The 12,812-nt window shown below is 41.8% G+C and overlaps 1 protein-coding gene across 1 annotated transcript in view; it reads left to right on the top strand.

The window, feature by feature from the left end:
* The window catches only part of PRLR (prolactin receptor), a 171,500-nt gene that overhangs the window by 42,029 nt on the left and 116,659 nt on the right, over window positions 1-12,812 (top strand). The window lies entirely within an intron of this gene.

Below are 12,812 nucleotides of genomic sequence, written 5' to 3' on the forward strand. Positions count from 1 at the left end.
CTCACCACAATCTGTTTTCTTGGGGCAGCAGCTATTTAGGTGCTTTCCAGCACAGAATTTTCATCTTAATTTCTTACTCATTTGCTTTTGTCTTCCTTTGGAAGATCGGCTCGTGGACATGCAGGGCAGAGTGCACCATTTGGTAATAGTGGTGAAAACACGGTGCTAGCCTCAGTTACTCTGCCCTGGGAATATGCAGCACGTTCCACACAGTCCTCCTCCTCCCGCCTCCCACTCACGCTTTTCCTCCCTCACTTTCCAGAATACTCTTTAGACTTAGCTCCTTCTATCTTGGTCTGTGTCGTTCCTTCCCACCCATTCTGTTTGCTAGCCACAGACATTGGAACACATTGAAAAATCCACCCGATAATGAAAGTAAAACAGCATGGGGCCCAGGGCCCCCAGGAAATTGGGATGTGGTGGGGAGAGGAAGGCACAGAGCTGCGAAGGGCATGCCAGGGCAGGTGCTGGCTCTTTCACAAGGAGCCCTGAATTTCTGGGGCCATTAAAGGCCAAACATTTATGACAGAGCCCATGCCCTTACTGCTTATACACAATTATAGGTCACTCACTTACTCATGTATTCTCAGCAAATGTTGATTGAGCATCAGTTATATGACAGGGTAGGCCTTGAACACAAAGATAAATGAAATATAGCCCTTGTCCCCAAGAAGCTTGTGGGAGACACAGACACCTGGACCAACAATGATGATAACAAGTGTGAGGAAGTCTGTGGTCCTAAAAGACACCCAGGCAGCGGGTCTGCATGAGGAAGCCAGGAGCCCATCTGGGCTGATCTGGGAAGAAGTCATAAGGACTGGACATCTGAACTGAGTCTTGAAGGTAAGGTTGAGAGGAGGAGGGCACTAGATAGCATGTTCCTGGAGGTGCCAGTGCAAGGGCAAAGGCACCGAGAAAACAGGAGGTAGTTGGGTGTAAAGTAGCTGGAGCGGCCCGAGTGCACAGCCTGGGGGGAGTGAAACCGGAGAAGGCAGAGCCGGCTCAGGATGGAGAACTGGGGACCGGAGAGGTGTACAATCAGATTTACACGTACAGAAGGAAACCCTGGCCAAACAATGTGGAGGATAGCTTAGAGGGAGCAAGACAGGAAACACAGAGAACACACTGGAGGCCAATACAACAAAATCGGCTGGAAATCATATCCTCGGAAGCCTTTCTCCACACCTGCCCGCCTCAGGTTTCCTGGGTGGGGGGGAAGGCGAGCGGGAGAAAAAGGCCTTGCAGGAAATTCATTCGTTCATCCTGTTGTTTCTGTGCTGCCGGTGATGATAATGGCTGTGTTCTACAGTCATCATCATGGAAGATCACCATCACATAAACATTTCCTTCTAGCCTCCAGAACTGTGAGATAATATGGCCTGTCGTTCAAGGCGTTCGGCTCTTGGTACTTTGTTACGGCAGCCCCAGCACACCGAGACATGCGGGAAGTCCAATGCTCCTATATTACCTGTGGAGACGGAGGCACAGAGAGAGCCCTGCCTCCTTTGAGTGAGGAAGAGACACACCCATGAAATCTCCAAGATCTCTCCGGGGCAAGTCCGGGTTACGTTCTAGTCTGAATGTTGGGCAGCCCAGCCAGCATTACAGTGTCACATTACAGGAGAGCCATGAAGCAAATGTACTCATTACGCCAGCACCGCCAGGTAGAAATATGAGGCACCTGTGTGCTGGGGACAATGTTCTCCTGCTCCCAGTATTCTTTTTTTTTGTTTGTTTAAATAATTTATTGTCAAGATGGCTAACATACAATGTATACAGTGTAGTCTTGGCTTCAGGGGTAGATTCCCATGATTTATCACTTACTTTCTATACCCAGTGCTCATCCCAACAAGTGCCTTCCTCAGTGCCCATCTCCCATTTTCCCTGCCCCACCACACCCCCACCCCCCTAAACCCTCAGTTTGTTTTCTGTATTGGCTAACATACAATGTATACAGTGTAGTCTTGGCTTCAGGGGTAGATTCCCATGATTTATCACTTACTTTCTATACCCAGCGCTCATCCCAACAAGTGCCTTCCTCAGTGCCCATCTCCCATTTTCCCTGCCCCACCACACCCCCACCCCCATAAACCCTCAGTTTGTTTTCTGTATTTAACAGTCTCTTAGTTTGTCTCCCTCTCTGTTTGTAACTTATTTTTCATTCCTTTCCCCCATGATCTTCCATTAAGTGTCTCAAATTCCACATTTGAGTGAAAATTATGATATCTGTCTTTTTCTGACTGACTTATTTCACTTAACATAGTACCCTCCAGTTGTCTGGTTTGGGAAGCAAGGTAATGCTGGCTTCATAGAATGAGTCTGGAAGCTTTCCTTCTGCTTCTATTTTTTGGAACAGCTTGAGAAGCATAGGCATTAACTCTGCTTTAAATGTCTAGTAGAATTCCTCTGGGAAGCCATCTGGCCTAGGACTCTTATTTGTTGGGAGATTTTTGATAACCAATTCAATTTCTTCACTGGTTATGGGTCAGTCTAAATTTTCTATTTCTTCCCAATTGAGTTTTGGTAGTGTGTGGGTGTCTAGGAATTTGTCCATTTCTTCCAGATTATCCAGTTTTGTGGCACATAAGTTTTCATAGTATTCTTTAATAATTATTTATATTTCTGTGGTGTTGGTTGTGATCTGTCCTCTTTCATTCATGATTTTATTTATTTGAGTCCTCTGTCTTCTTTTTGAGAAGTTTGGCTAGGTGTTTCTCAATTTTTATTTTTTCAAAAAACAAGCTCTTAGATTCATTGATATGTTCTATTGTTTGTTTTGGTTTTTTTTTTTTTTTTTTGATTCTTTATGGTTTATTTCTGCTTTAATCTTTATTATTCCTCTTCTTCTGTTTTGGGCTTTGGGCTTTCTTTGCTGTTCTGCTTCTAGTTCCTTTAGGTGTGCTGTTAGATTTGGTATTTGGGATTTTTCTTGTTTCTTCAGATAGCCCTAGATTGCAATGTATTTTCCTCTTAGGACTGCCTTTGCAATCTAGGGCTATCTGAAGAAACAAGAAAAATATGTCATGTTTTCATTTTCATTTGCTTCCTTATGTTTTTTAATTTCTTCTTTAATTGCCTGGTTGACCCATTAATTCTTTAGTAGGAGGCTGTTTAACCTCCATGCATTTGGAGGCTTTGCAAACTTTTTCTTGCGGTTGATCTCAAGTTTCATGGCATTGTGATCTGAAAATATGCATAGCGTGATCTCAATTCTTGTATATTTATTGAGCACTATTTTGTGACCCAGTATGTGATCTATCTTGGAGAATGTTCCATGTGCACTCAAGAAGAATGTGTATTTGGTTGCTTTTGGATGAAAAGTTCTGAATATATCTGTCAAGTCTATCTGGTCCAGTGTATCATTCAAGGCCATTGTTTCTTTATTCATTTCTGCCGAGATGATCTGTCCATTGCTATAAGTGGAGTATTAAAGTCCCCTGCAATTACTGTACTCTTATCAATAAGATTGCTTATGTTTGTGATTAATTAATTTGTATATTTGGGTGTTATCAAGTTGGGGGCATAAACATTTACAATTGTTATTAGCTCATCTTGATGGATAGACCCCATAATTATGATATAATGCCCTTCTTCATCTCTTGTTACAACCTTTAGTTTAAAATCTAGTTTGTCTGATATCAGTATGGCTACTCTGGCTTTATTTTGACTTCCAGTAACATGATAGATTATTCTCCATCCCCTCACTTTCAATCTGAAGGTGTTCTCAGGTCTAAAATGGGTCTCTTGTAAGGCAGCATATAGATGTATCTTGTTGTTTTTTGTTTTTTTTTTTTTTTATCCATTCTGATACCCTATGTCTTTTGATTGAAGCATTTAGTCCATTTACATTCAGAGTTATTATTGAAATATATGGATTTAGTGTCATTGTGTTATCTGTAGGTTACATGCTTGTGGTGATGTCTCTGGTACTTTGCAGTCTTTGCTGCTTTCCACTCACAGAGTCTCCCCTTAGGATCAACTGCAGGCCTGGTTTAGTGGTCATGAACTCCTTCAGTTTTTGTTTGTCTGGGAAAGCCTTTATCTCTCCTATTCTGAATGCCAGCCTTGCTGGATAAAGGATTCTTGACTGCCTATGTTTCCTATTCAGCACGTTGAATATTTCCTACCATTCCCTTCTGACGTGCTAAGTTTCAGTGGACAGGTCTGGTGCTACCCTTATGTGTCTACCCTTGTAGGTTAAGGCCCGTTTGTCCCTAGCTCTTTTCAGAATTATCTCTTTATCTTTGTTTTTGCCAGTTTCACTATGATATGTCGTGATGTTGACCTGTTTGGTTGATTATGAAGGGAGTTCTCTCTGCCTCTTGGACTTGGATGTCTGCTTCCTTACCCAGTTTAGGGAAATTCTCAGCTATAATTTGTTCGAATAAACCTTCTGCCCTTCTTTCTCACTTCTTCTTCTGGAACTCCTATGATACGGATATTATTTCATTTAATTGAATCACTTAGGTCTCTAATTCTCCCCTCTTTCCTAGCCCTCTTTTTGTCAGCTTCCTCATTTTCCATAATTTTATCTTCTATTTCACATATTCTCCCCTCTGCTTCTTCCATTCTTGTTGTCACTGCATCTAGTTTATTTTGCATCTCATTTACGCATTTCATAATTCATTGTGACTATTTCTTAGATCCTTGGTTTCTGCAGCAATAGATTCTCTGCTGTCTTCTATGCTTTTTTCAAGTCTAGCTATCAGTCTTATGACTATTATTCTAAATTCATGTTCAGATATATTGTTTATATCTGTTTTGAGCAATTCTCTGGCTGTCATTTCTTCCTGAAATTTCTCTTGAGAATTCTTCTGTTTTGTCATTTTGGCTAGTTTTCTGTCTTTTACATGTCTTAATATCTTATTATGTGTCCTGCATCTGCAAGTACTACTATATTAAAAAGGGGGTCATACCCTGTCCAAGGCCTGGCTCTTTAGGAGGCCTTTTTAGAGTGTGTTGTGTGCTCTCTGTTGTTGTGTTTCTGGTTGTTTTATCTCCCTCCTCGTAGTGGTGGTTTGGGCCTTCCACCAGGTGTGCTTTGATTTGTTCATTGAGGTAAATGGGAAAAATGAAAAGGTGGGTGGTGGAAGAAGCCTTATCCCATACAAAGAAAGAAATGACAGGAGAGGGGAAAAAGGACCAGGCAGAGTATCAAAGAAACTATAAGGCATAATCCAGAGAGAGAGAGAGGAAAATAAAGAAGAAGGAGATAACAGAAGAGGTGTAAAAAGAATAGAGCAAAAATGCCTGACTAAACAAACAACCAGAACAGAGAAATAAAGAAAGAAGATATATATATTATATATTACAGATATAATACATATAATATATAATGTATATATATAATAAGAATTGACCAAAAATCAGATGAGAAAATGCAAAACGGCAGTATAGGACAGTTGTGTGTTGGTGCCTGGACCTGGTGGCTGTCCTGGTCTGGAGGAGAGGCCATCTGGTTCGGTCAGTGTCAGTCCTGCTCTAGTAGACAAACGGTTACCAGGCACGGGAGGGATGATGTTTGGTGTGAGTCCCACCTCCACTGGGGGGCCACTGTCCTGTTTCCTGAAACCCTACCGTGTTGGTGATGGGGAGAAAAGGGCGACACCCCAATCTCTCCTCCCTTGACCAGGTGTCTCAAACCATGCTGTTCAGGCAGCCCTCACAGAGCAGCAGGGTTGGCAGGCCCGTCCTGCTCCATGGTCTCCCGCACCTCCTAGGTGCTCGGCTGGGATTCAAAACCTGATGTCTTAAAGGATCCCACTGCCTGGGGACCGGTTCTGGGGCAGTGCCACTCCACCCAACTGACAAATGCCCTCTGGCTGGTGCTTGCAGAGTCTTTTGTCCTTGGAGGGGTAATAAACCCTCTTCCCACAGTACTTGAGGGAGGGGACTGCTCTTTCCCCATGCGCCCTGAGGTTGCTACCGAGCCCGGGGCTGACTGCCCTTCCCTCAGGTGCGCACACACCATGGTGGCTCCCGTCCAGAGAAAGTCGCCCACCCCTGAATACTCTGATATTCATTCCTAAGGCTATTTGCAAAGTACAAACTGGCTCTCTCCATTTTTCTTGTTCCCCAGCCCATGCTCCAGAGAGGTTTTTCTCTTGTGCAAATACAATCCCACACTTCTACAGCCTCTCCCTCTCTTCCTTTTGTCTCCCCACCTAAGGGGTTCCCACCCACCTCTGAGCCTATGCCACTTGTTTTATTTCTCCTGGTTTGCAAACACGTACCTCTTCCTGCCAAGCTGTCTCCATATACCTGTAGAGATGTTTCTATCACTCTGTAGCCTGGATTCCTGGAATTCCAAGTGTTCTGACCTCAATACTGCTGAGTTTGAGGGATGAGGGAAATTTTGGTTCCCCTACTTCTCTGCCATCTTAACTCCTCCCTCTCTGCTCCCAGTATTCTGAACAGAAACAGATGCAGCCAAATGTAATCCCGACTTTCCTCCTCCCCATATCCCTCCAGCCTTCACCACAAGGAATCAATAGGCTACTCTTTTTTTTTTAATGTTTATTTATTTTTGAGAGAGAGAGAGAGACAGAGCATGACCAGGGGAGGGGTAGAGAGAGAGGAAGACACAGAATCTGAAGTAGGCTCCAACTCTGAGCTGTCAGCAGAGAGCCTGATGTGGGGATCCAACCTACCAATGGTGAGTTCATGACCTGAGCCGAAGTCAGAAGTTCAACCAACTGAGCCACCTAGGTGCCCCACAACAGGCTACTCTTAGAATGACAAACACCTGGTCAGAGTGGAGACAACCACTCTGGTTCCTTGATAAACCTCTACCTCTCATTCCCAGCAGTGTGTACATATAAATTACACCAGTGTCACTGCTCTGGCCAGGAGTCCCGGAGTTAATCAATAACAACCAAATTCATAGTGATCCGGGACTAGGTCTTGTTGCAAGGCTTGTACGTTTTCTAGGAGCACGTTTCCATGAGGACTTTGCCCCCATTGGATTCATCATCAGGGCACAAGACAGAGAGACAGACAAATATCAGGCCTGTAGTTTCAGCTAGAAGAGACCCCAGCCTGAAACCTCAGGGAAGTCACTTGGAAGATTTTCCTAGGAAAGTGGACTTCCCTATTCGACATCTCAACCAAATGGGTGTTTAGAGAGAATAAAAGTCACATTATCTTAGAAGGAACTGGGGTAGTCTGGCCTGACTTGGGGATTATTTAGAAAGAACATCATTCCTTGTACAAAATATCTCTAAATGATGGTAAACTGTCAAGAGAATTTAATTTATTGCCTACATACACCCCCCATGAAATTAACACATTTTGGAAGTTAGGTTGGAAGAGAGATGGGAATTCATTTTGTCCCTTCTCAGTGTATGAATCAGGCTTCTGAAATTACAGGACAGTCCATGTCTAGAGAGCAAGACTAATACCTCCGAGGTCAGTTTGCTTCCTGCCCAAGGAAATCTGGAAGCCTAGGATGCTTCAGAATGCCCTAGAATAGATGTTTCTCTAATGTCCTTCAGTTACCTAATTTTTCTTATGCAAAACAAAGCTTTCCTTTATTGCTGTAATACAGAGGTGGACGTAGGTCTAAATCATGCCAAAATACCATCCTTCTAAACTAATAGTGACCTCACAGTTGCTGAGCATTTATGATAGGTGTGGCACTAAGGTAAACTGAAGAGTAAGTCAGATGACTTACCTCATAGGTGCCTCCTGGATACTTGTGTTATTTGGAAGAGGGAATAAATACAGAGTGCTTAGAACTCCACTACTCCATTCTCCTCTGCACCCTCAGTGTGTCCCTGGTTTGGCCAAGTGAGGAAGGGAAGGAGGCAAGGTGCAGGCAGGGTTGACGTTATAGACACAATAGGTGGCCACATGTGGTGCACTGGTCCCCATGCCCACGTCTGATTCATTCTAGTCCACCAGATTCTCATTTTCTTTCATCTTTAAAGTTTAAGGATGCCTCAGTTAAAGACAAATACTCTTCTGAGGCATACCATTTTTATCAGCCAGCCACTATCAGGAATTCTTTTACATCTTCCCGGGAACCTGAAAGAGCAAGGTCTTCCAGGTAAAGGCACAAGAAAAAGGCCAATCTTCTGGTGAGAGAGAATTTGGACCATAAGTAGGGGTGGTCATTCGACATCTTGTCTAATCCACTCCAACGTGACTTTTCCTGTAAGAATAAATTCAGGTCTTTTTGGGGTGCCTTCTTGCAGGTAGAAAAAATATTTGGAAAACTCTTATGCTCTGAATGAGTGAGTTGGCAAAAGAAGATGGTGGAGTGCTTCAAATACCATGCCTATTTTGTTTTTCCCAGAAATGTATCCATCTATATTCCTAAGGTTTTGACATTCCACTCAGTTCTGGGCTCTTTGTCTAAAAGGAAATGATCACATGACCACATGTGTGTCTACAGCTGACCACGGATGAACCAATGCAAGACGAGGATTTCATTCAAACTCTGTGGACTCTCTTCATGTGTGAAGCAAAGGGAAAAACACATGGACCCCAAGGGACCCCATTTTCTGGGTCTTAGAGACCTTTGGCATTGATTACATTAAATGAATCAAATGTAATGGGATCCTTGGGAGAGAGTCAGGACCTGGGGTTAATCCACATTTTCTGTCTGTGGAAGGCATGCCATTGGCCTGCCAGCTTTATTGGAAAACCCAAGGATTAAAGCCAGGATGCATCAGGAATCCTGTATTCAGTTCTGTGATGTACCTTTGACAAAGGGCATTGGCACCTTACAATGTGTCCAGTGGATGGCGACAAGGAAACAGATTGATGAGAACAGAGAACGTGAGAGTTGCGATGTTGTTTCCCAGAGGAATATGGTGACTGTCTACTCTTTCAAGGACTGTCATATAGAAGAGGGAGGAGTATTCTTCTTCACTCCAAATAATAAAAGTGGGACCAGGGGAAGGCGAATTTATTCAATGGCTGGTTTTTCTAGCAATTAGAGTTGTCTAGAGTGAAGAAGCATTGTGCGGGTTGATGCTCTGCATGGCATTTGATGTGTTCGTTCAGTGGCGGGGAGGAGTGGGGAGAGGAGGCAGGGAGGGGACACCAGTGAGGGAGGTTGAAGAGGGAATGCCTTCCCTTGGGTGGGACATTGGACTAGGTGTTGCTAACTGTAAAAATGATTTTTATAAGCGGGTCAACAATAAAGGTGAGTTTATGGTCTCTGTGTTCTACAAATTTAATTTCCCACAATAGCTATTTCATGCACAGAAAATCTGAGAAATATGGAAGCTAAGAAGGTTGCCAGGTATTTTTAAAATGCTTTCTGATAGGCCACTGAGCTGCAAAAGGCAGTGCACAGTGTGGGTAAGAGCATGTGCTATGAAGGCCAAGCCCACAGAGATTCAGATCCTGCCTCTGCCTTCATTAAGCTCCATGATCTTGACTGGGTTACCAAACTTATTTATGCCTTCACTTTTGTGGCCATGAGGTGGAAATAACACCTGACTCCTACTGTTGATATGAGTCAGTTACTGCACCTAAAACTTTAGAGCTCTACTTGGCACATAGTAAACGCTCAGTAAATGTTAATGATGATAATTACAGAAAGAGAAATCATCATTATTTCTTAAGTCCATAAGGGAATTTAAACAGCATAGCATTGCTTGCAACAAAAAGCATACATGTTCATGAGTGATTAATTCTGTGAGTGGAGTGAACGACAGCTAGTCCCATGAAGCAATGGAAACATAGAACCTAGTGATTTTTGGGTAGTGAAGCCCAAAGAGAATGGAAGTGTAGCCGAGTCCCTGGAATTTCCCTGACTGTTTCATAAGACTGTTCTGGCTTCTTGGTTTCCCAAGGGAAATAAAAATCGAAGCTTCATCCAGATTACACTTCTGCCCCAGTGTTGACAATGTGGTAACTTCTGGTTGCCAACTTAATTATCTCTCCCCTAAATATTTTTATCACAAAAGCACCTGTAGGACCAGGGGAAAGAGGAGAAAAATACACAAGAAGGCTTAGTTTCTCATCTTGATAATTGGCTGAGGGGGCTTACTAATTTGCACTGAGAGGGCTTTTTGAGGGTCTGGGAACCATTCATTCCAGTTTTGGTCCTTTGAATTTCCCAAGCTCTAATCACTTTACTAAGCTGGCAACTAATGAAAAGAAGAGAGAAAGATCTTTGAATGTTCCTCTCAGGACACATTATGCAGCTCTTGAGATTCTGCCTTCTTATTTGTCCAAATGAAATAGATCACTGGGAAAACAGCAAAAGTCTCTTGCTGTTGAGAAAAATGTTTTCCGGTCCTGGGAGTTACACTACTTTGGTCCTATGTGAAATAAGGCAGTTGTGTCCTAACACTAAATGATCAATTGCATGTGATGGATTGAGCTTATTTTTCATGCTCCCAATAAATACAGCAAAACCACAGACAACTCTGGGTGGTCTCTCCAGAAACTGTATGGTGCTAAGAACAGGAATTTAAATTGGTTCTGTTCTCCTTGGGATGTTTATAAAGCCAGTGTTATTAAAAAAGAAATCCTAAGAACTATTCTGCTTCATTAGTGTGCTTTGGGGCATGATTCAGTGGTTGGGTAATATGTGCTAATCATCCATTTATCATACCCGTCTCCTAGGACTCTTCCAACTGCTACATTCATGCCTCCCCTCAAATTTTGAGTGGGTATGACGTAGTAGCTAGAATCAAGTGTGAAATAGAAGTTATTTCTCCTGATTGCCTTGTTCTTTATTATTTCTTCCTCGTTCTTGTATTTTTTATGACACTAGCCATCAAATCTATCTGTGTGGTGATCTATCCATTACATAGAACATTACATAACTTAATTTGCAGAAGGAGAAATATTTCTGGCAACAGTATCACTTAACTTGAAGAGGCACTGTTTGGCCAGCTAATTATGAGACTTAGACTCAGGCAAAGTCAGTGCCCCAGTTTCTCTAGGTTAACATTTTTTTTTAATCTTAAAAATAATCATCTTATTCTGGAATAATTTTAAATTTGCACAAAAACTGTAAAGATAGCACAAAGGATTCCCATATTTGCCCTTTATCCTGTTTCCCCTCAGATTATCATCTTACACAACCATGATACCTCTGTCAAAACTGAGTAATTAACATTTATATAATACTGTTGAATACTACTAAACTGTATAGACTTTAATCACATTTTACCAGTTTTTCCATTTGTCCTTTTTTTCTGACCCAGGATCTAATTTAAGGTACCGCATTGCATTTTTAGTTTTATTATTGCATTTATGTTTTTTTTGTGGTAGGCTCCTTTCCCTAAGGAATAAAAAATAAAAACAAAACAAAACTCAAGGCAAACTGGCTGTACATGTAAGTGACATCCCTCATGACCTTGTAACATGAGACCACTTAATCAGACTGCATCATTGTGTGTTACCATATTTGGGAGACAAAGAAGTAAAAAAATGTAAAGAAAACTATACCACTTGGCTTTCAGGGCTCAGTTCTTCGAGTACAAACTCAACTGAGCCATGCCAACACAAATAAAATTGCGTCTTTAAAAAAAGCGCCTCAATGTCACAACTCTCTATGCAGAAATCCTCGACATTTTCTTTTCAAATTTTTATTTAAATTCCAGTTAATTAACATACAGTGCAATATTGGTTTCAAGAGTAGAATTCAGTGATTCATCCCTTATATACAATACCCAGTGCTCATCACAAGGACCCTCCTTAATACCCATCACTCATCTATCCCATCCCCCACCCACCTCCTTCCATCAATCCACAGTTTGTTCTCTGTATTTAAGAGTCTCTTATGGTTTGCCTCCCTCTCTGTTTTTATTTTATTTTATTTTTCCTTCCCTTCCCCTATGTTCATCTGTTTTGTTTCTTAAATTCCACATATGAGTGAAATCATATGGTATTTGTCTTTCTCTGTCTCACTTATCTTGCTTAGGATAATACACACTGGCTCCATCCATATCATTGTAAACGGCAAGATCTCATTCTTTTTGATGGCTGAGTAATAGTCCATTGTATATATACATCACCTCTTCCTTACCCATTCATCAGTCGATGGACATTTGGGCTCTTTCCATAATTTGGCTGTTGTTGATAAGGCTGCTGTAAACATCGGAGAGCATGTACCCCTTCGAATCAGTATTGTTGTATCCTTTGAGTAAATACCTAGGAGTGCAATTGCTGGGTTATAGGATAGTTCTATTCTTAAATTTCTGAGGAACCTCCATACTGTGTTTCTAGGTTAACAATTACAAACTGTTCTTCATTTGGTCTACATCTACAAATGTAGATGGTGGTTAAACTCAGCAAAATTTTCTTCACAAAACTTTCATTTGTCTGAAAGGTTTTAAACACCGATCTGTAAAGAATGCCCACAAAACCCCTTGGTATGAGAACATGAAATGCATGTTAGGTTCTCCTAGGTAGAAAATACGTCTTCAAAAAATTCAGTGGATGATGGTAGAACATGGGTCAGGTGTAGTGTGACATGTTCCAAGTCCACTCACAGCCACTTGCAATAACTTGTCAAATCTATTTAACAATGGTACAAGGCCTTAAAAGTGCTGTTGGATTCCATGGAACATCTCCAGAAAGAAGAAGATGGAGAAACATTTAAATGTGTGTGGACAAAGGAAGAGAGCAATGCAGACAAACTTCTACCTTCTATTTGCATGCACAGAACCTGAATCGTCCCTGGTCTCCTTCCCTCCTGAGAACCTTTCTGTTTAAGAAGAATCTATTAGATACATTCCCCTTAATCATAAAAAAGGAATTCACTGGGATGGAAAATTTTAGCCTCCACTTTATTCCTTACTTCACAAAAAATTGCACTTAGTCTGTAAATGAGTTCTGATGTT

The sequence above is a fragment of the Panthera leo genome, chromosome A1, assembly GCF_018350215.1.
Source record: "Panthera leo isolate Ple1 chromosome A1, P.leo_Ple1_pat1.1, whole genome shotgun sequence".
Taxonomy (NCBI): Eukaryota; Metazoa; Chordata; class Mammalia; order Carnivora; family Felidae; genus Panthera; species Panthera leo.